The following is a 24,368-nucleotide window of genomic DNA, read 5'->3' as shown; positions in this document are numbered from 1 at the left end:
TCGGTGAATGTTATGAAAGTATTGTATTAAACTATTAACTTGTTTTATTTGGAAAAGTAAGCTAACGGAACCGGACGATTGAAGCTACGCAAAAGTTCAGACAAAATCAATTTGTCAAAGTTGGTCCCAATAGAGTCAGGTTCAAAGCAAACAATAAATGCACACTGAAGCGTGAGAGTGTACCTGGCCTTTCTGCCAAGTTCGGCTTATATCAGCACCGAGACCTAACCAGCTAGGGACCAGAACACACACACACACACACGCACTTATGTGCACCGAGGCCTTCAAAGGACACAATGTACTCAGCAGCATCTCTTGTTCTTTTCCTCCTTTTCCACCCTTTCCCCCTTCTTTAACCTAATTATATCTGTCCTTATCCTTCCTTCTCTTCCCTTGCACTGCAGTGCTGGCGTTCTCACCGCCACTAATGACACGGTGTGATCGCCATAGAGTCCCCAGTCAGCGAGCAGGGGTCACATATGTTCTATATCATCTCCTGAACACTTCCATATGGATGCATGCCACCCATGCCAATACCTGACACATTCACAGTGCTTCTGCAGGAAGAGGAAGAGATAAAATCAGACCGATCGACTCAAAGAAATTGTTGGGTGAAAGACAAGAGAGTAAACAATAAGAAGAGAGGGGGATAGGAGCAAAAAGGAAAGGGTAAAGACAAACAGAAGACAGCAGAGAGAGAGAAAGACAGAGAGGGAGAGGAGCAGCCAATTAAAACTAAAACAGGGGGAGTGTGAGTATGATGGGAAAAAAATGCATACCAGGTCTGCTTTTTTCTGTCTGGCTGTTGACTTAGGCAGACAGAAGCAGTCATAAACAGGAAAGCCCAAAATGATGAAGCACCAGGTTGCTACTGGATGTCCCTGGATGCCCTCCCATCTCTTCAGAATAGGTTTGTTTCTTTGTTTTGCTTTTTCCCCCCAATTTAAGCCTTATTAAAATATAGCTCAACGTTTAAATCAACCCTTACTGAAAGAAAAAGATAAAACTGTTGCAGCTACATTGTGAGATTCAGAATTAAGGGAGAATCATGAATATAAATGACCAGATTCATCATTAAACATATCAGTGCATATCACTATTGTTTTTACATCCCAATTAACAAATGAATAAGCTCTTCAAATACTAGGTGATCAAAATTTTGATTTCAATAAATGCTCCTGTGATATATTCATTTTGTGACTTACATAAGCCGTAAACACTAGTCCTAATAAAGCCTTCATCACTTGCTATGACCCTGAGTTAAAGATAAATGAAGGAAGCACGGAAAGAGACAAACAAGTTGGTTGCCATGCAGATGTGTGTGGAGGTTGTGAGAACGCCACTCTGCCACTAATCAGCGCATCACCCAGACAACATCAATCCTGTTAACATTACAACGTGCACCAACGACGGAGGGGCGAGAAGACCTCCTGCTGGAAGGTGAGCCAGAAGAAAATAGTGATAGCCATGCAATGAATACATATGAACAAGTTTCAAAGAGATATTATTGCAGATCCATGTGTTGCGTGTGTTTTAAACGTGAGCTCAGGCAGGTTCACACATAGTGAGGGGTAAATAAGAAGTGCGAGTGTGTTGGCTATTTATGGATAAGTGTGATGTGCAGGGCATACCCACTTCATGTGGCAACAGCCTGATCTAGCTTTTCCTCCAGGGGTGACATATGGTATGGAGTGCTATAGGGGGCAGAACAGGCTGTCAGTACACCTGTGTGTTCCTGGAGTCCTTCAGTGCAGCCTGTAACATACAGGATACACACCAGAGATAAACACGCAAAACGTAGACCCATGTTCAAATAAACAAACACAAAACAATGCAGAATTGTTGTGCATGATGGCACACTGAGCATGTATAAGTGGCGCAATATAAGATAAAGATGGAAGCAGATTGACACAAATGACTCACAAAGACTCAGATGCACGATTCTTTCTTGATTTAAAAAAATACCTTTTAATATACAAAAAGGTTTTAGGATCAACTAGGACACTCAAAAGTTCGCTAGGTTCAACTAATAGGACGAAAAGACTTTACAAAGAAAAAGGTTTCTAGGATCTACTAGAATACTCAATAGTTCACTAGGTTCGACTAGTATGCTCAATGTTTACACGAGGGAGTACAGACATGGACTTGGTATAGAGACAAGACGAACCGACAAAAGACAAAAGGAGAAACAGGGCTACATATACACAAAACGGTTAATGGGGCACAGGTGAAAACAATCAAGAGCAGGAGACCACAATCAAGCTGGCAGGTGACACACAACGACAGGAAGTGTATTCACCTGAAAAGAGAGGACAGAGTCAACATCAAAATAAAATGCAAGGCCACAAGAATAAACACAAAACAATAAACTAACAGAACTCCAACGCTGAAACCTTACAGTACCCCCCCTCTTACGGACCGCTCCAGACGTCCATGAAGCCTGAGACTGTTCTCTGTCAAAGTCAGATATAAGGGTCTTGTCCACAATGAAGCTGCCTGGGATCCAACACCTCTCCTCTAATCCATACCCTACCCAGTCGACCAGGAACTGCCCCTCTTCCTTTCAGACAGTATTTTGTCCACAGTGTACACTTGACCTCCGTCGACAATCCGGGGAGGTGGAGGGGGCGTGGAGGCGGGGACCAGTCTGCTCTCTTTAACCGGTTTCAGTTTGTTGACATGAAACGTGGGGTGGACCTTGATGGACTTTGGATGACATAAACGGACAGCAACAGGGTTAACCACTTTGGCTATGGGAAACAGACCAACGAACCGGGGAGCCAGCTTCCTGGAGGCGACATGGAGAGGAAGATCCTTGGTAGATAACCACACTCGTTGTCCGGCCTGGTACTTAGGGGATGGACGTCGTTTCCGGACGGCCAATACCTTCATGCGAACGGCACTCCCCTGCAACATATGGCGAACTCCCGCCCAGACCCGACGGCAGCGGCGAACCAGAGCATGGGCTGATGGTACGGTGACCTCCTTCTCGAGCTCCGGAAACAATGGAGGTTGGTATCCATGGACACATTGAAACGGGGAGATACCAGTGGCTGATGTGGGTAATGTGTTGTACGCATACTCCACCCAAATCAGATTCTTACTCCAGGTGGTAGGGTTTCTCGGACACCAGGCATCTCAGACCGGTCTCCAAATCCTGATTCATCCTCTCCGCTTGTCCATTCGACTGTGGGTGGTATCCGGAGGTCAGACTAACAGTGGCTTGGATTAGGCGACAAAACTCCTTCCAAAAACGTGACACGAATTGTGGGCCTCGGTCTGAAACGACATCACTGGGAAAACCATGGATCCTAAACACATGGGACAACATGGCCTCTGCTGTTTCTTTGGCAGTAGGTAACTTGGACATGGCGATAAAGTGTACCATTTTAGAAAAACGATCAATCACAGTGAGTATGGTGGTATTACCTGCCGATGTTGGCAATCCTGTCACAAAGTCCAACGCAATGTGAGACTGTTGGGAATGGGCAGAGACTGACAATGTCTGTTGGGAATGGGCAGAGGTTGGAAAAGACCTGCCGCCGCTTGCCGAGAAGTTTTGTTCCTGGCACACACAGGGCACGCTGCCACATATTCTGCAACATCCTTCCACATCGCCGGCCACCAGAATCGGTGTCTCACCATGAAAAGGGTCCTTTTGTTTCCAGGATGACAGGTAAGTACAGATGTATGGGCCCAATGAACAACTTGAGATCGAAGTTGTTCCGGCACAAACAAGCGATTCTGAGGACACCTCTAGGGACAGGATTCCCGCTGTTTGCTTGTTTGACCTTGACTTCAATGGGCCAGGTCACACTCCCTATCACTCGGTCTGGCCGCAGAATGGGTTCTGGACTCTTGGGGACTGGCTCAGGATCATACATTCTGGAGAGTGCATCAGGCTTTCCGTTCTGTGAACCAGGTCGATATGACAGAGTGAAACTAAATCTATTGAAGAATAAAGCCCATCTGGCCAGCCTAGAGTTCAGACGTTTGACCTTCCTGATGTATTGCAGGTTTTTGTGATCCGTCCAGACCAGGAAATCCTGCTCCGCTCCCTCCAACCAGTGCCGCCACTCCTCCAAAGCAATCTTCACAGCCAACAGCTCCCGATTTCCCACGTTCCTCTAAGCAGATGACAGCTTTCGGGAGAGATAGGCACAAGGATGAAGCTTATTGTCCGCCGCTGACCTCTGGGACAATATAGCCCCAACGCCATCGTTGGAGGCGTCTACCTCTACCACAAACTGTCGGCTGGTATCAGGTACAGTCAGGATGGGAGCTGTTGTGAACCTTTTCTCCAGTGTCTGGAAAGAGTCCTCTGCCTGTGAAGTCCACACAAACTGAACATGGGGAGAGGTAAGGGCATGGAGAGGAGAGACAATGGCACTGAAATTGCGTATGAAACGTCTGTAAAAGTTAGCAAACCCTAAGAACTGCTGAACTTTTTTCCTGGAGTTTGGCGTTGGCCAATTAGCCACGTCCCTGACTTTAGCTGGGTCCATTTCCATTTTGTTTGGAGAGATCACAAAGCCCAAAAATTACACTGAGTTGACATGAAACTCACATTTTTCGGCTTTCACAAACAAATTGTTCTCAAGGAGTCTCTGGAGAACAAGGTGAACATGGTTAACATGGGTTTTCTCATCAGGAGAAAAGATGAGAATATCATCGAGATACACAAAACAGAATATATTCAGGAAATCTCTCAATACATCATTGATTTGGACCTGAATCAATTTTCTCGAGGGAGGGTCGAAAGAAGTTACTCGGCTCACCAGCGTCCCTCTTCCCGCTGATGAGCCTGATCTTTTGCCGGACAGGCTGCCAGAACATGACCCTGCTGGCCGCAGTAGAAGCACCGCCGCTCCCGTAGACGGCGCTGACGCTCCTCCGGGTGAGTTTGGCTCTTCCGAGCTGCATCTTGTAGTATTAAAGTAATATGTTATAGCAGAAAGTTGTAGATTAGCGCAAATGGTCTTTTCTTCCACTTGACTTGTTAATAATCAGAAGGTGTTTTTTTGGCTATTTGTGTAAGGTACAGTACAGCCTGTGATTTCTGCCTCGAGTAGAATGATTACCCGTTGATAAAGTATTTTTCAGAAAGTCATTTTGGGCTTTCAGGGGCAGAACTCCGTAGGTTGTCTGTAAGAGTTTTCTGTGTGATCTGGAAAGCTTAAATTAATAGAAGGAGGACATATTATGTCAATTATTGGACCTTCTCAGAATGTAACTATGCTTTAATTACAGTTTCCAGATATTTGAAGAAGCCATGAGATGATGTGAGTCACACAGTTAGAGAGACAATGGTCCTTCTGAGTTATCAATAGATGCATTCATTCTAAATGGGCTGACTTCGAGGTGGAAGGAAGTTCAAAGAAGGCCTGAGGGTATGGGAACAGTTAACCTTTGTTAGTTAACTAATCCAAAAGATGTCATAAGACAAGGACGTTTAAAACCTATACAAGCATAGCTTTCAGAGAGGAAAACATGGCTATAATTACTGCTCAATTATACCTGTGTTTGTGTTTTATTAATTTCTATCTGTTTTATTCTTTCATGTTATGAGTACTAAATTGCCACAACATTTTGGAGTAGTTGGCTTAAACAAATGTGTGTGCATTAAAGGGGAATGGGTGTGCGTTCTGTCATGACTCCAAAGCATTGTTGTGGGACCACAACACACACAACAACACACACACACACACACACACACACACACACACACACACACACACACACACACACACACACACACACACACACACACACACACACACACACACACACACACACACACACACACACACACACACACACACACACACACACACACACACACACACACACCACACACACACACACACACACCACACACACACACACACACACACTAAGGAGAGGGGGGCAAAACAGATGGAGTTAACAACTGCTGACTCATTGCCTAGGGTCCCGCCCAGAAGTGAGACTGGCCAATGGAGAACTACCAGCTCACTGTCTTGGGCTCACCCAGAAGTGAAACTGGCCAATGGAGAACTGCCAACTCACTGGCTAGCTCGCCCAGAAGTGAAATCACCAATAACAAATAGCTAGGGAGGAGCAAACGATACAACCCCTCCCCACTTGTGTGTATAAATATTATGATATTCTTACATTCAGGGCTCTTTTCCTGACTGGCTGTCGTGGTACGTATATCACACGGTGGTAGGAATTGAGCCCGGAGCACTCTGTATTTGGTACTGTTGCAGAGTGTTCTGTATTGTGTATTGTTATTTTCTACCAGTAAAAACAGATTATTGTTTAACCTCTATCCTGGTGCTTTGAGTTCCTTCTTTTGTAAATTTGACTAGCTCATCAGTCATCAAGGGACGCGCAGAGCAGAGGTGAACCTTCCACCACCGCCATTGGGTGGTGCTCCAACAATCTGTTCCTCCGCGGCGATAGGGGGCGCTGGTCGCTCTGGAGACGAAGTCCGGGTATTTCTCCGCCAACCGTAGTGTTCCCTCTGTAACTCCCGTCTGAACAGTGAAGTCGCTTTGGATAAAAGCGTCAGCTAAATGCAATGTAATGTAATGTAATGAAGTGGAAGCTGCATTCTCTCCTCTCTCCCGACGTCTCTGCTAGACGTTGTTCCACCCGGATAGTCATGGCGATGAGCGAGTCCAATTCTTCAGGCAACGCTAATGAAGCTAACTGATCCTTTATGGCAGGGGTCTTCAACTAAAATTCAACGAGGTCCAGTTAGAGAAAATGTCCCCATGCAAAGGTCCGGAACATCAAAATGTCTAACTTGCTTCATGAATTAGTGTGATATATATTGAAGTGACCTGTAGCTTTATCAACGTCTGCATGTAATTAACAACTGACTGCCAATCAAATAAAGAAAGTACAATTCAAAAACAACAATATTTATTGTCAATTAACATTGAACTATACAGATATACAGTAAATACTGTGGATATGTGTAATGTTCCTCTCGGCTGCATTTACAAATAAAATAGAGACAATAAATAAAATAGCTTTTGAAAATGTGTGCATCTTAAAAGTGCTTAATTTTAGATAAAAATTGTTTTCATTCAGTGTGAGAATTGAGCTGGAGCTTGTCCTGCCAGGAGTTTGTAAATCTGGGCTGACATGGAGTCAGGGCCATTCTCATACACATGCAGGTGCTCATTGGTTACAATGATGCAAACACAGGTATGGTGAAAAAAGAGATAACTATTCGAAGCAGAAACAAAACAGCGTAATACCATCTGACAAAGGCCTGTGCTATAATGCTTCAATTAACTGGCTATTCTTTATAATATACTCAGATCAATAGGAGACAGAGATGTTAAGTTATAAATCAAGGGTTTTTATTATTATTTACAGCAGGGGTGGGGAACCTTTTTCCTTTCAATTTTTACAACATCCTCCGAGGGTCGTACAAATTATTGAACTCAACCTTTGCTTAAAAAAACTAAAATCACAGCCCATTCATTTTGCCTTTCTTTCATGCTGTGCAAAGAAAAAGCAACCTCTTAATCCAGATATCTCACCATGACTCACGTATGCATGCACGTGCACGGTGTGGCATGACCACCAAAACAGAAAGATATGGACACAAGATGTGTGCAAATGTATTTAGTATCCTATCCATGTGAACATGATTTAAGTGGGGGGGGGACCTAACCTCCTCTAGGGGGGTCCGGGGGCATGCTCTCCCGGGAAGATTTTTTTTTAAATATTGAAGTTAAAAGCATCAATCTAGTACACTTTGAGAGCAACATTAAGAGATCTATGGATACATCTCTCAACACCCATATGAAACAGAACTGTAAGCATATTTTTCTTTTTGGATATTTTACAAATAACTCCCCTTTTAAACTCTATTCTTGTTATTGTTAACAACTTTTTTGTTACTGTCATATAGTATTTTATACCTGTTTTTCATTTAGTCTCATTAATAACTATAATGATCATATCAAGGTGTGCCTTAACCTCACTGAGCTGAGGTTATTTGAGCCTCTCAGGAGATAGCTCTCTTCCACTTGGTTGTAGAAAAGCTCTTTAAAATCGTTAGCATAGCTAGCTAACCAGATGCTAATAACAACAGATCGCCACTGTGCTTACAACTAAAGACATAGCCACGCAAACACTGTGGCATGTGTACGGCTCCTTATGGGTATTGCAATATTTTAAGGGCTGGAGCGGCGTTCCGGTGCCCAGCACTCCTTTCAGACAAGACATATACCACGTGAAGACACGTTACGCTCGTGTTGTGTTCAAGGAACCTGTCCTTGGCCAGGAAAAACAGGTACTCGCTTGTTTAATTATTTTTGCGGTCTAGATTTCTTCTTCTTTTTTGAAGTGAGAAGTTGTCCGTCAGTCGGACCCCCACCCCCAAAACGAAAACTCTTCGGTTCTCCACGAATTACGCAAGTCACCCAAATCAGCGTTAAAAAAGCGGGAGGCACCGAAAAATCCCCTATTAATGTATTGATTATAGCTCCGGGTCCGTATAGGTCGGCGTCTGGGTCCGGATCCGGACCGCGGTCCGCCTGTTGCCGACCCCTGCTTTATGGGATCCGCTAATCCATGCAGAAACGCATCAAAAAGAGCCGCTGGGTTTCATCCACTCTCCGCTGCCAGGGTCCGGAATTCGATCGCGTAATCCGCCACTCTCCTCTGCCGTTGTTTGATGTTCACCAGGGCTCTCGCTGACTCTCCCGGGTGATGTCTGGTCAAAAATGTTTTTCATAGAATCCATGAATAGCCTTAAAGACTGGTGTAACCCACTGGATAGACCAAGGTTACAAGGTTAACAAAGCTCATTGGTTCATAATGCAATCATGATTGCAGTTGGACTAAAATCCGCCAAGTTCCGCCTCCTGACTCAGGTTAGTGAGGGCCCGTTGAAGACGTGTGTGTGAGGGAGCAGCGTCACGCTGGAAGAATGGAGACACTTTTGATCATCATATGCACAAAACAGCGCAAATTGAGAGTTTTACCGGGGCGGCGGTGGACCAATCTCTGAGGCTGTCGTTGGAGGTTGGAGCTGCTTTGGAAAGCGGGAGTTTTCATTATTATTTAATTTTCCTCGGTGAATGAAGCAACACGCTACATGCTAGTTGCTGCCTGCATGCTGCGGGACCTCGTGGTGTGTTAGCCACCTAGCTCTTTTGAGAGTTCAGTTAAATTTAGCCCGAACTTCTCCGGCGAAGCGAGACGGATTGTAGACGATGGCATGGGTATTTGAACGGGGATCTCAGCAAACCCGACCTCCGCTGGAACGGAAAACTCTGCCGCAGGAACAGCAGGACGTGCCTCGAGGTGCGTAAGTATGTCACGCATTTTCTCCGCCAGGTGATTTATCTCGGTTGTCACTGTAGACTGGAAGTTGTGCTGACGGGCATTTAAGTCCTGAACCCCTTGATTTATTGTTGCCCTTCATGTTGATGGAGTGTTCTTTGTGTCTGCACGGCCGTCTTTAGTGCCGTGGAATCGGCTGAGTCCATCTTGTATGGTCGGTTCGTTCTGACACGAAGGACTCACAAAGACTCAGATGCACGATTATTTCTTGATTTAAAAAAATACCTTTTAATATACAAAAAGGTTTTAGGATCAACTAAGACACTCAAAAGCTTGCTAGGTTCAACAAATAGGACGAAAATACTTTACAAAGAAAAAGGTTTCTAGGATCTACTAGGATCAGTGCTTGAATTGGAATGAAAAAGGTGCCAGTACTCTAAAATCAGCAACTTTTTCAAGTCAATTTTATATATACAGCCCACAAACAAGAATTTGGCTACTATAATGCTGGTGGGTTTGTCTCTTTACTACTGTATATTTTAGAAAGGTTCACTGTACTTAACATTTTTTATGATAGGCAGCGGATATGGCTAAAGCTCAGTAAGGTCAATATTAACTGAAAATATAGCAATCAAAGTCTAGATCTTCTGCTGAAGACACATGAAGCAGAGACCTTTCAGGTGAGAGCCCCTCTGGTGGTGTTCAACATTAATGACAAGGAAACAAAGCTCTGGTCAGAAGCATTTTTTATAAAAAGCTTTAACAAAATTAAGTATTTCTGTACATTTTGAATGCAATCTAACTTTCCAACTCAGAAAACGAAAAACGAAAAAGTGCCAAAAGTCTTCTCACATGGCTGAGCTGCTTTGCAATATACTTCACCACTGAAGAATACAAATATGTATAAAGTAAACTATGATGCAATCTAACTTTCCAACTCAGAAAAATGATAAAGAGCATGAACAAAGAACATGTAAAAACTAGGGCCGGGACTTTAACGCGTTAATTAAGATTAATTAATTACACAAAAATTAACGCGTTAAAAAAATTAACGCATTTTAATCGCACTTATTTTTGCACCGCGGAACGTTTCTCACTGGATGAGTTTCAGGCGTACCGATTATACTGGAGCACCAACTAACGTTCATGACTTCAGACAACAACAAACCACAGTGAACAACAGTGGGAAATGTTGTTTTAAAAAACGGACGGATGGAAGCGTCGATAAGAGCACGGTTGTGTGCAAATTATGCAAAACGGAATTCGCATATCACCGCAGCACATCAAGCCTCAAGTATCACCTCAATGCAAAACATATAGCAGCTAGCGTGGAAGCTAGCGTGGACGTTAGCCTCTTTTATCGCTTTCACACCAAAAAGAGCCGGTACTAAAATTAGTTCATGAGAACCTTTTTACCCCCACGAAAGTCCCTGCTAGAGAGCAGAGAGCTGCTAGAGAGCAGGGACTTTCGTACGGCTCTCTTGTGAGAAAAGAGCTATATTTCTGATTGGCTGGGCGGATTGCAAACCACGCCCCGTAAAACTCCCAAAAAGTTTTGTGAAGCCGCCATTTTATTATCCTCGCATTAGCATTATTAGCATTAGCCCAGCGCAGAAACGCAGAGAGACTAACTTATGGCAACACAAAATAAAACATGGGAGCGGTGGAGATGAGGAGGTGTCGGCGTTCTGGCGATTTACTCGGAAGGCTTCAGTAGAAGCTACTGGGACTCCCAGCAGCTTCTACTGAAGCCTTCCCCAACTCCGGGGACTTCCGGCCGGGGACTTTGGGCGGCAGTATACGCCGTGAAGTGATTTGCGGCCTGCCAGTAAACCCAAAGCAGAAGAAGAAGAAGTGACGTCAGCGGCTTCATTTGCCTAATCCACCCCCAGGTTCAAAGAGTTCTCATGAACCTTTGTGGGAAAAGTACTGCGGTGTGAATGCGCCTAATGGTATACTAAAATCCATGTGAAAAAAAATTGCTTCTCACTGTTCTCAGGTCAAATATGTATATGCGATTAAAAATGCGATTAATTTCGATTAATTAATTACAAAGCCTCTAATTAATTAGATTAATTTTTTTAATCGAGTCCCGGCCCTAGTAAAAACAAATGCAAAATTTGCACAATCTAAAATGAGAAACTGTAACTGCAAGTAACAAAGTCTGAGCCATGGTAAAGAGTTACATTGAACACCAAGCTGATCAGATAACTCCCTGGTTGGTCTGAAGTCCTTCTATCTCCAGGATCTGTACAAATCGGCACATTATGCCAAAAGTCTTCTCACTGGGTGAGCTGCTTTGCAATATACTTCACATTGTTAGAAAAGGCTCCAGAAGGCCTTGGGGACATCAGTATCAGGGGCTGGAGCTGGACAGGCTCTTTCATCAGCACTTCTCCTTCCCTTTGCCAGCCAGGACCTCACATACTGTTCCGGATTGAACTGTCCTAGTGATGGTCCATTACATTTAATGAAAACCAGGCTGGACAGTCGGCTGACAGAGAGAGCATTCCTTTTTGCAGTAAGGATATCGTTCATGCAGCTGAATGCCCGCTCACACTCACTAGTGGAGACAGCGATGGTTCGGACTGCTTTCAGTAGAGGCTCCATGGCAGCAGGTGTACGGGATGCCCTGGTTTCCTTGTATTCGCGAAAGCCCTGAACAGTCTCTCTTCTGTCCACTTTCAGCACTTCGCACAACGTAGCACCTCTACGTCCCCATACTGTACGTCTAACTCCTCTTCAGGCCAACTTCCAGGATGGATAACTTTCATGTCCTGGATTAGCTGATTGTCCCGGGCCTCCCGGCCATGTAATGGGATTTCTCTTGTGCTGACATGAGAGGAGGTTGTGGAAGTCATTCTGTGTCTCAGATTCTCTACCATACTGCGGAAAAACTGACCTGCATGAATCTGTACAAGCCTGCCATTCTCACGCAGGGCAACACCCTTGAAGGACTTCTCAGCTAGAGCTGTATGAACTGTAGTCATGTGTGGGCCAGGCATGGTGACCATGGATTCAAAAACTCGTATTTCTCGAGTTAAGAGCCTATCTGCTGTAGGCAGTGTCATCTCTCTTTTTTGGAGTTGCCGAGAGAGGTCGCTGAGCTCTGTGAGCGCATCGTACATCAGTCCCAGATTGCTGACAAACGTTGCAGATGTGAGCACATCATCCAGGCCCTTGTACTTTGCTCTGTCTCTGGAATCCCTGCTCGTGTCGTTTGCAGCATTTGTGAAGTGATCATGAAGCACTCGGTAGTTTTCCCAGACTGCTCTGACGCTCCTTTCACTTGAAGCCACCCAGCGGATGGACAAAACACGCCCTATCACCAGGAGACGCTGTCCGACTGCTTGCGCACACTGCGCTAACTGCCTCTGATTTTTGGGGGAGGCATGGAACAAGGAATAGAGTTTGTCAAAAAAGATCTGGAAATGATTGAGCCCTGAGACCTCCTTGACCACATCCCCAACTGCCAGCTCTAGACGATGATTGGAGCAGTGCCACACAAACAGGCTTGGGAATTTACTACACAACTGGGTAGCAACGCCTGTTCTCTTCCCTAGCATGACTGAAGCCCCATCACATGCAAAAGAAACGAAACACTGACCTAAAAAGTCCTCGTTAAAATCTCTTCCAAGACACTCCATTAACGCCTTTGTGATGTCATCAGCCGTTGTTCCATCCAACTCGATCAGCTCCCAAAAAAACGTTTCGGGCTCAGCATCAGCTAATGCTGAGCGTAGACACACAACAAGCACCGTTTTACCACTAATAGTGGTAGATTCATCAACCAAAACACAGAGTTTTCTTTGGTTTTCTGTAATGTCTTTTGCCATTTTTTTTTTCAGCTCATGAGCTATGTGGTCGATGATTTCGCCACAGGTTTTATTGGAGTGCAAAACCCTGCCCACGTTCAGCCCATTCAGTTTCTGTACATTCAAATCAATTGGCATGTCTGTGAATGGCCGGCTATGTTTGCCAATTTTATATGCCGTTCGAAAAACTCTGATAGTGGTGTCTAATTCAGATTTATGCATAGACTGCACTTGATGTTGAATAGTTTCACGTGAAGCAGATGTAAGGATGTCAGCAGCTTTTACATGGGCTTGTGATTCTTTATGTTCTTTGATTTTTTTTCTCAGGCTAGCTTGTTGTTTGCCCTTGTCAACACCGAAATGAGACACTGCACACTCACCCCATTCAGTTGACAGTTTCAGTCCTTGTCCAGTGTGTATTCCCAAAGATTTGACATCTCTGCATATCCGACATCCTAGCTTCTTATCTTTAAGAAGGAGCCATGCATTGGTCTTGCAAAAATATTGCACCTGGTCCGTTGTCCAGCAGTCAGGTGCATCGCTTTGCCCGGTGTTGGTGGTGGCAGTTGCGCCAGCAGCAGCTAACGTTAGAGGCTCTGGAGGAGGCGGCGGAGCTAGTGCTAATGCTAATGCACTAGAACTTGGAGCAGGAGGATCAACCAAAGAAAGCTCCCCATCAGACACAATTTCCAACACAGGCACAGCATTCTCTGTATTTGAAGTTTCTTCCGGCGACAACCGCTGTCTTTTTGCACTTTTATTAATCCACGCTAACATTTTAGAAATGCTAATTTGTGACGTGACTTGCTTTCCTTCTCTCGGGGGCGTGCCTGCTCTGTTCTATCACTCTACATAGCCACCCACTGGGTGGGAGTTGCACTGCATAAACACAACACACGTGCATCTAGGTATGTAAATTGTAAAGCATTAAAACATGGTTTTACTAACAGTTTTCAGTATGTTGTTACTTCGGCATTATTATTATTATTATTATTTGAAACGTGTATTACTATTAAATCACGGTCAAATAGGTTAATTTTGACATAGTCGTTTCCACCACAGTATTTACATGGAGAAGATAAGCCCCGCCCCCTCTCCAGCACGTTCTGTTTGAATGACAGGAGTAAACAGCTGACAGCCGCTGTGAAACTCCAGCGGTTAGAGCGATGAGAATGTCCGTTCGGCACCTCATGACGCATCTACTGAGTACCGGGCGGCTGTATATATATATATGGATGTATAATAAGAACGGCGGGAGAGTGTTGAGTACTGGCACGGTGCATGAGTACCGGAGTACCGTCAGCATGCCGGTACTGAGCAAGAAGTGCCGGTACTCCATGGGTCAGAACCAGATGTGCCGGTACTGCGTACCGGTGAGTACCGGCCCAATTCCAGCACTGACTAGGATACTCAATAGTTCACTAGGTTCGACTAGTATGCTCAATGTTTACACGAGGGAGTACAGACATGGACTTGGTATAGAGACAAGACGAACCGACAAAAGGAGAAACAGGGCTACATATACACACAACGGTTAATGGGGCACAGGTGAAAACAATCAAGAGCAGGAGACCAGAATCAAGCTGGCAGGTGACACACAACGACAGGAAGTGTAGACACCTGAAAAGAGAGAACAGAGTCAACATCAAAATAAAATGCAAGGCCACAAGAATAAACACAAAACAATAAACTAACAGAACTCTAACGCTGAAACCTTACACAGATTCTGTTGTGTTTCTTGAATATATCCATACACTTTCAAATGTAATGTATTAGTACTTTAAAACTGCATTCCTTTAATTTGTTTTGGTCCCTTAAGGTTAGTGGAACAAGGTGAAAACAAATATTGACAAATATTAACTGTATTTATATTATAGCTCATTTTTGCCAACACGGACTAATCTCTATTCATTTTAAATGGTGTTTCTGGCTACCTGATTAATTCAATATCCACTCTCTTTTTAGCTGTACACAAGGCAGTGGTTAACTTTGACAGTTACGTCCACACGGCAGCGCCGTGTGCTTCAACGGAGACGCTTCCCATTCACTTTGAATGGGGTGACGTCACGCTTTGCCGAACTGCATTGTGGTTCCACAAAGTTGAGAAAAGTTCAACTTTTCAAGCGTCGACGGAAGCGTCAGCCAATCAAATCATATGCCAGTACAAGCTGAGTCTAGCAAACTGCATGCTTGTGTGTCCAGGGCGGGAGATTAATGTGATTGGTTGTTGGTCGCACGCCAGACACGCCCACCGGCAAACTTCAACGCGACGCTGCCGTGTGGACGTCCGTTAGTGATGCTACAATGGCTTTACCTAATAATAATGATTGCAGTCAATAAGGTTAAATACATTAAAATGGTAAAGGTTGGGCCCTAAAACTAAATTTGTTTTGCTGAATGACAAAACATTTTGCAGTCCTTATCTTTGTACAATATCTGTGGTATTGGCACTACAATAAACATCTTCCACTTCATCATTGAGTAATTGCTCAAATAAAATAGTTCAATTAGGAAGCCATGCAGTATATATGTAAAGCAAATTTCATGTAAATATTCATGTTAACAAACTGCATGAAAATATTCTTACAAAAAAGAATCCCACAAGTTAGTGTGCACAGTCCCTTTGCTTACAGTACTGATTTCGGTTTAGATTCAGCAACTAACAACCTTTGAAAGGGTTTTGAATGTAACCTACCAAAGTCGACACCCACACGTCTGCGAGGGACAGTAGACAAGCGATCAGAGAGATGTGATCCTCCCTGTGCTCCGAGATGAAAACAGCAGTCACAGAGCGCTTAGAGTGAGATTTTGTGTTCCTATTACCCACTGATAAAGTGATAAAGTCGCACTGTGAGAACATTGGAAAATGTAGAAACATTGTCCTCGATGACCTGTTCAATTCAGATGTGTGAGTTTTGTTGAAGACATCATGTGTTGACTGTTCATGTACCTCGTGTTATGTAAAGACAGCTTTTCATGCTTCGTAGCGAGAGGGAAGGCAGGACAGTCTGGTCTGCTAATCAAGGACCATATTGGAGTGTGTCTGTGTTTGTGTCTATTCTTGTTCGTGATGAAGCCAAACACGTGGTGCACACACTCACACACAGACTCACAAGGACAAACATTCAAACACAGCATGGTGTGCAGATGTACCAAAGGCGAAGAAGGCCAACACGCAAGTGGCATCATGGGTCATGTTTAGTCTCAAATACCTCAGATTTCTCCATAATAAGGTACACCGTCCGTGTCGGAGAATAAAAGTATGTGTTGGAGGGTGAGGCTGATGATAGCGGCTCAGTAGACATATGATCCGAGGAACTCTCGTTTGCAAACATACCCGTCCTTGAATTCTCTGCTCCTTCACCACAGGTTTCCTTGGAAACCAGGGAAAGCAGGGACGTTGTGTGTGCGCGCAGAAAAGAGAGAGGATGTGAGAGTTTGCAGGTAAGAAAGTGCTTTTATCTTACAGAGCTCACTTCATTTTTAACACCTGGTTGTTACCATTAAAAATGATAAAAGGATGCTTGAGCTAAAGGGCTTAACTACAACTGTATAGAATAGGTACAAAGCAATGCAGTGGTTGATGGTGTTTTGAAAAGTTTCTGTTTTGTCAACAGTACACATCTCCGGGGAAGACCTTATGTGAACAAAGTCGACAACTTTGCCCTTGACACCAATGTCAGAGATCAAGCACATAAGCGCTGGGCTCATTCTGAGGCAGCCCTCATCAGCCACAGCAATACCAATGATGTATTTACAAGCGACAGACAGAGAGGTCCCGGTGAATTTTTAATGAAAGCTCTGTTTGAAATTTTGAACAAGCACAAATTGATTCATGATTTTTTAATGGGGCCTGTGGAAGCTTCCAGAATTGCTGATTGTTTCCCCCACAATAAGCAAACATCCACAGCGGGGGGACGGAAAAAAGGGGCCATGACTCAGACAAATGTATTTCCTTTTCTCCCCCATGACATACATTTTAAGTAGCTAATATCCTGTCCAGTCTTTATTGCTGTTGTTATATGTAACTTGATCACATTTGGTAGACAAGTCGTTCTGAAGAGCTTCTCCCCGCTTAATTAAAACTGTTTTACCAGCTTCAACATACCTGAACTTGACTTTGGACTTGGAGGCCCAGAGGGAAAAAAAACCCAATGGTGATAACATTCACATGAGGTAACTGAAATGTAATACAAACTGACCTTAAGGTCCATTTACTGCTGTTCATCCCTTGGCTCCATGCAGTGATGTCATGCTCATATATCAGGTATGGCTGTCAATCAAAGGTAATCTGGGTCCACAGGAAATCTTATAATACCCTTAATTAGTCAACTGGGTTATGGGCAAAAGTATGTGTACGATATCTCTCACACAGCGACTTCTGAGTCTTCACCAGGTTTGGTACCATCATTCTGTTACATAGACCTTCACTAACACATGTGCTCACTAAATGCATCTGGCAACCCGTGCTGCAGTTTGAGGGAGCCATTTTGTTCTTATATTTGAGTTGATAAAAACATGCTACATGTGCGGCTTTCACACCAGCGCTTTTCCCTTTCTAGCTCCGAGCGGGAGCTTTTCTGGTTCAGCTCCGGTTTCCCTTTTCTGCTCCCGCTCTGTTCACACCGCCCAGAGCCCGACTGGTGCTGCCGCTGCTGCGTCATGACGTCACCGTCAACGGCGTTATGGCGCTCACAACAACAACAACAACAACAACAACGGGGAACTGCGTCGGGTCAATGATCGTGTTGCTTTTAATCACACGAAGCCAGATTAAATTAAATAACGACTTCTCCAACCTTATACTTTTCTCCAGAGTGCCGTGGTTCATTGTTTATTAATGTGTTTCTGCACCATTTACCAACCGCTGCAGTGTTGGCTGCTCTTCCACTGGAGTTTATTCTCCCGTTAGCTCACACTGCAGCGGCCGCTCTAAAGTATTCACTGTCCGACTCACACAAGCAGCTGATACATATCCCCAGTTCCCCTTAGCCTAAGTCAGGGGTCTGTTAGGCGGAGTGCGTTGCGGTGCAGATTTAATAGAACTCAGTAGTAGACAGCTTTCTTTAGCCTTCATTAGGCATATTTATTTATATCGTGGTAGGAGAGATGCGGTTGTGCTGCCGCTCTGTATTCGATCCAAACAACATCTGAGAGGCCACAGGTAGTGCAAGGTATAGTCAGTGACGTCACGTCCTGGACGCACTGCAGACAACATTGCCCTCTGCAGGACACAATGAGCAAGGGCGCAAATAATGGTACAACATTTAACACCCCCACTCGATCCTAGCTTATTGTGGTACATTTTCATAACAGAATACAAACAAAACAAATATTCTCCCCATTTGGCCTTCAATACAAAATAAACAACAAAATACAATGGCACATATATACATTTCTTGCACTTTAAGTGCCAAACAAATACTGAGCAAACTTTTTCAGTTGTAGCTTAGTGGCTGGTTTTGTCATTAGGTCAGCTACCATGTTGTCAGTAGGACAATATTCCAAAGATATCCTCCCACTGTTCACAGTTTCTCGGATAAAGTGATATTTAATATCGATATGTTTGCACCGCTGCCGATTTACTGGATTTCTGGCAAGTGCAATAGCTCCTTGGTTGTCATCATAAACCTTGGTTTGCCCATATTGATACTCATCAATACCCTTGATAGCTGTTGTAAATACATACACTCCTGTATGGCTGACGCTAAGGCCATGTATTCTGCCTCGCAGGTAGACAGTGCAACTGTTGGTTGTTTTCTCCTCTTCCATGAAATGAGAGAGCTTCTCTCACTCAGACTGGCACAGTACCCTGTGGTGCTACGTCTGTCTGTAACCTCTGAGGCCCAGTCTGCATCACTATGGACTATTAGGCCCAGTTTACCTGCGTCATCCTTTTTAAAGCATAATCCACGGTCTGTTGTACCCTTAAGATACCTGAACACATGCTTCACAGTGCTCCAATGCTCTTCACTTGGTTCAGCAAAATGCTGGGAAAGTTTACAGACCACAAAACTTAAATCTGGTCTAGTGCATGTAGCCAAATAGATCAGACTTCCTACTGCCTCTCTATACATCCTGGGCTCTTCCATTTTTTCAGCATTTTCTGTGTATTCAAGTTTGGACTCACATGGGGTTTCTCTGGCCCTACAATCTTGCATTCCAAATCTGGAGAGGATTTTGTTCACATACCTTTCCTGTGACATTGTGACTTGACCCTCTGACTGGTTAAAATCTATACCAAGAACATTGTTTAATTTCCCCAGGTCTTTCATTTTAAACCTATCAGTGAGCATCATTTTGACACTTTTCACAACCTCCTCATTGTTAGCAGCAATTATCTGATCATCAACCCATACAATCAGAATCACTTTTTCGTTTTGTTTTTCCCTTGTGTATTGACAGTGATCAGCAGGATTTTGTTCAAAACCATTTTCAGTGAGATATGCATGTAACAGAGCATTCCAGTTTCTGCCTGACTGCTTTAGACCATATAGGGACTTCTGTAATTTGCATACTAACTTTTCTCCAGTTTTTTACTTTTTCTCATAACCTTCAGGTTGTTCCAAATAGACCTCACAATCAATGGGTGCATGCAGGTATGCAGTTTTCACATCCATTTGGTGTAAAACTCAATCTTCCTGCACTGCCTTTTGCATGACAACTCTAATAGTTGTCATGTCAGCTGTAGGTGAGAAAGTTTCCTCATAGTCAATGCCTTGTTTTTGGCTGTAACCTTTTGCAACAAATCTTGCCTTATATTTGTCTGACCCATCAGTATCACACTTGAGAGTATAGACCCACCTACCCCACTGCCTTTTTGCCTAGAGGCAACTGGGTGATCTTGAATGTGTCATTCTCTTCTAGTGACTGCATTTCGTCATTCATTGCATTGATCCACTGCCGTGACTTAGTTGACCCTATGGCCTCCTGGTAATTTTGTGGTATGTCACAAACTGCTCTATAACAAGAGTCTACACATGTTACCAGTTGGTCTACTGTATCCTCAGTCTCATAATCCTGTAAGTGCATTGGCTTTCTCCTAGCTCTAGGTGGGTTCTTTCTAGCCTCACTCTCAGTTGTGGCTGTTCACATTCAGCCACAGAAACATCACCTTGAACACTTTGACCTGATGCATTTCCCATTTTTTCATCAACATTTTCCTCATTGTCAAGGACCCTGGGCTGTACCTCTCTGTCCTGACATTCAATGTGTGACCCAGGTGTCTGTGTTTCTTTCTCTTTGGCTGTCTTGTTTGTGAATTTCACCAACCTGTGTTTTTGGACCTTATCTGTGTCTGGACAGTACACAAGATAAGCTGGACTGTTCTCATCATATCCAATAAAAATGCCCTGCTCACATCTGGAATCTAACTTCCCCTTCTCTTGTGTGTAGGCAAAACAAACAGATCCACATTTCTGAAGTTTGGACATGTCTGGCTTCTTGCCTGTGAGCATCTCATAAGGTGTTTTCTTTGTGCGATTACTGTAACACCTGTTTCTTACATAGGCTGCTGTCTGTACAGCATAATTCCACAGTGTGTCTGGCAACTTACTGTCTAACAGCATACACCTGCCCATTTCATAGAGGGTTCGCCAACCTCTCTCTGCTGTGCCGTTTTGGTGAGGTGAATAGGGTGCAGATGTTTTATGTCTAATCCTATTTTTGGTTAACAGTGATTTGAATTCTCTATTAGTAAATTCGCCACCGTTGTCTGAACGTAAACATTTTACTTTTCCATAAGGTGCTGAGTCTGCCAAGAACCTCTCTGTGGCATGTATTGCATCACTTTTGGATTTGAGAAAATAAACAGTTATGGCACCCGAATAGTCGTCTGTAAAAGACTGTGCATATTTGTGCCCTTCTAAGCTTGGGGTTCTCATAGGACCGGCTAAATCAGTGTGGACCAGCTGTAAAGGTTCTGTACCCTTTCTGTCTGGCTCCCTATTCCTTGTCTGGGGGAATTTTCCTTTTGTACAAATTTCACACAGCCGTGCTGGCCTGACTGCACTGCCTCTTATCTCCATGCCTTTTACCACACCCAGTAACTTTTGTACATCCTCATAATTGCAATGTCCCAAAATGTCATGCCAAGTTTGCATGTCGTGGCACACATTACATTTATCAACATTTTTCTGAACAGTTGGCAAGTAAAACAGATTACCACTTTCATGGAGGTCAAACCGGTTGTTACCACTCTTGGTGATCATGTGGGTGTTCCCCTTCTTGAAAGTGACTGTCGCTCCTCCATTTGTTGCTCTTGCCACTGAGAAGATATCGTGTGGACACGTCGGCATATACAGTGCCTCATGCAGCTGTGCTCTTTGTTGACGTCCATCGTTGTCTAGCAGGTAGATCAGCGCCGTCCCTCTGCGTTGTGCCATCCCGCTGCATTTGGTCCCATCCGCAAGCTCGATTAAATGGGTGTCGGGCTGGAATGTGTTGTCAAAGCTCTTGAACTTCGCGATATCGTTCACTATGTGGGATGGTCGCTCCGGCGTCCACCATGATGCCTTTCTTCTTTACGTTGGCTGATGGCCTCTCGCTGTTTGCCTGCTTGGCCATGAAGCAATGATCCTCGTCGCCGTTGTCCTCCTCTTCTTCCTCTGCAACCTTCCTGGCTCCGTCTTCTTTTCCCTTTTTCCTGCACGGGGACTCTGTGTGTGTTGCTCTTGCAGTGACTGCACCACACTTTCTGGGTGCACTTGCTTCTAATGTGTCCTTTTTCTCCACACTTGTAACAAGTCACTGAAGTCAGAGTGGCTTCTCCATTCTTCCAGTGTGTCTTGGTGCCTTGTCTACTTTGCCTTGTGTTAGTCTTCATCACACTGTCCATAGATCCAGTCGTCCTCATCTTCTCAGATTCTTCATAGACCCTCAGTCTTCTCTTGAAGTCTTTAAATGTAACATCGTCCTCGTTCTGTGTTACATGGACAGCCAGTGGCCTGAATGAATCTGGCAGTCCATTCAAAATGGTGGCTACAAGCAGCCCATCACTTATGTTCTCTCCTGCATCACGTAGAGCTGCAATTATATTCTCAGCCCTTATCATGTAATCAGTAACAGTTTCATTGTCTGCCATTTGTATGGTGGTCAATGATGTATACAGGTTTAGAATCCTTGGCTTGCTTTTTCCTGAATAGTGCTCCCTCAATAATTTCAGGGCTTTCCTTCCATCCTCGGCGTCATCATGTCTTATCAATGACAGGCTCTTATCATCCAGGGCATTCACTAACTGTGCATAACAGTCTTAATTTTTTTCTGGATCTGCAGCTAATGCGGCTTCACCGGTGGGCACTCGCAAAATAGTGTCTTTTAGTTTCAAAATGTGCAAACGGCTAAGGAATCTCGTCTCCCACAGATCATACTTATCTTCTGTTCCATCGAATAAAATCTGCTGGGGTGTTCCTGCTCCGGCCATTTTTTACGTTGCATCCACGTTAACACGTCTTCTCTTTATACAGTTCACTTATCTCCAAACATTGGGCTTGTAGAAACACTGTGTCTTCAGTTTACGCGGGAGTCTCTCAGCGCCGTCTTCATCCAGGTCCCACTAGTAGCTTCTCTTGGCTAACAGCTTGTTCTTCTGTTACCTTGTTGCTCTAGACTGGCATTCCTGGGCCCATAACCTGTTAGGCGGAGTGCTTTGCGGTGGAGATTTAATAGAACTCAGTAGTAGACAGCTTTCTTTAGCCTTTATTATGCATATTTATTTATATCGTGGTAGGAGAGATGCGGTTGTGCTGCCGCTCTGTATTCGATCCAAACAACATCTAAGAGGCCACAGGTAGTGCAAGGTATAGTCAGTGACGTCACGTCCTGGACGCACTGCAGACAACATTGCCCTCTGCAGGACATAATGAGCAAGGGCGCACATAATGGTACAACATTTAACAGGGTCTGCAACCTTTTTGACCAAAAGAGCCATTTTGCTCCTTTTTCCAAAACATTTTTTTGTCTGGAGCCGCAAAACATATTTCATAGTTTTTTATTGTTATATCAGACAAAAACTACAGGTTTTTTTTGCATTTATTAGGCTATTTATTACATGATATAAAACTGTTAACCTCTAATAAGAAACAAAGAACTCTTATAAGGAGAATTAAAAATAATAGACAGGCCTACTTTAAAATAAATTAAACACAGCACTTGGGGAGTCCTCTGCACATTGGAAGGAACAAAACATATTATTAAAATGGGCCCACTTTGAAATAAATAAAACATAGCTGCACCCTAAAAAGAGTTAAAGGTAGAATGGAGAAACCAGCTCGAGTGCGCTAGAATTTGAAAGTACACAACCGGAAAAAATATGCGTCTTCCTCATAGACTGTATATATGGTCTTCCTTCAGACTTTCTTACAGAGCCCCTCCTCCAACACACACGAACGCGCACATGACCAATGAGGGCACGAGATAAGTTTGTGCACAGATGGAAGGCTGACAGGCAGGTAGGCCATCCAGTTATTTTAGCCGGGCCGGCTCAGATGATTGGTTGTGGTTTTTACAGCGCTACGGCTTCCAGAGATTCATTTTTGTATGTATTTATTGTCTAAGCATTTAATATATTCACTGCTATCGGGACGTTAAGAGCATTCCATGGAATATAACAAAAAGTGTTTTCTGAAATAAATTACATACCCCATTGAATTATGACTGAAGATCGTCAGCTGTCTTCCTCTCCCGTGTTGTTCCTCGATACGTAAAGGCTGCACCACCGTTGACAACTTCTCTCTACATATCAAACATACCGGTAAACCAGCATCGTTTGCTGTGAAAGCATATAACTCTGTCCACACAGAATTAAATCCTGTGTTCCTCCGGTACTTTTCTTTGATTTATCCATAGTTCGCTCATCGAGCCGGGGGTCAGATTATTCGCCTCCAAGAAAAGGCGCTCGCGCGGGACCGTAGCAGGATGTGACGCATATTTTAGTTGACCTAATTAAAACCGTTTTGTTTTTTATTTATGTGTAACAGTATCACCTCAAAATACAAGATACGAAACATTTTCAACCATGCAACAAAATATAAATAGTCCTACAAATACTTTTATTTTATTTCCTTCTTATTTTTGTCTAAGCTCAAGGGAGCCAGAGCAGAGGGCTTAAAGGGCCGCATGCGGCCCGTGGGCGGGTTGCCTACCCCTGGCCTAAGTGAATGTGTGTCAGTCTGAATTGACGATGTTTGGCATCACAACGCTGTTATGAAAGTTTCTCTGGTATAAAATGGGTGATGTTAGCATAGCAACCGAAGCTCAACTGAC

General features: G+C 44.0%; 1 long non-coding RNA gene across 1 annotated transcript; it reads left to right on the top strand.

The window, feature by feature from the left end:
* The first annotated feature begins 8,773 nt into the window (after positions 1 to 8,773).
* LOC117555979 lies at positions 8,774 to 16,871 on the top strand. The gene is made up of 3 exons (XR_004570479.1): positions 8,774 to 9,312; positions 16,476 to 16,550; positions 16,724 to 16,871. It is a non-coding gene; the product is annotated as an uncharacterized LOC117555979 (long non-coding RNA).
* Positions 16,872 to 24,368: the final 7,497 nt, after the last annotated feature.

Source organism: Gymnodraco acuticeps, unplaced genomic scaffold (assembly GCF_902827175.1).
Source record: "Gymnodraco acuticeps unplaced genomic scaffold, fGymAcu1.1, whole genome shotgun sequence".
Lineage (NCBI taxonomy): Eukaryota > Metazoa > Chordata > Actinopteri > Perciformes > Bathydraconidae > Gymnodraco > Gymnodraco acuticeps.
This window is presented reverse-complemented; position numbering and strand designations above follow the sequence as displayed.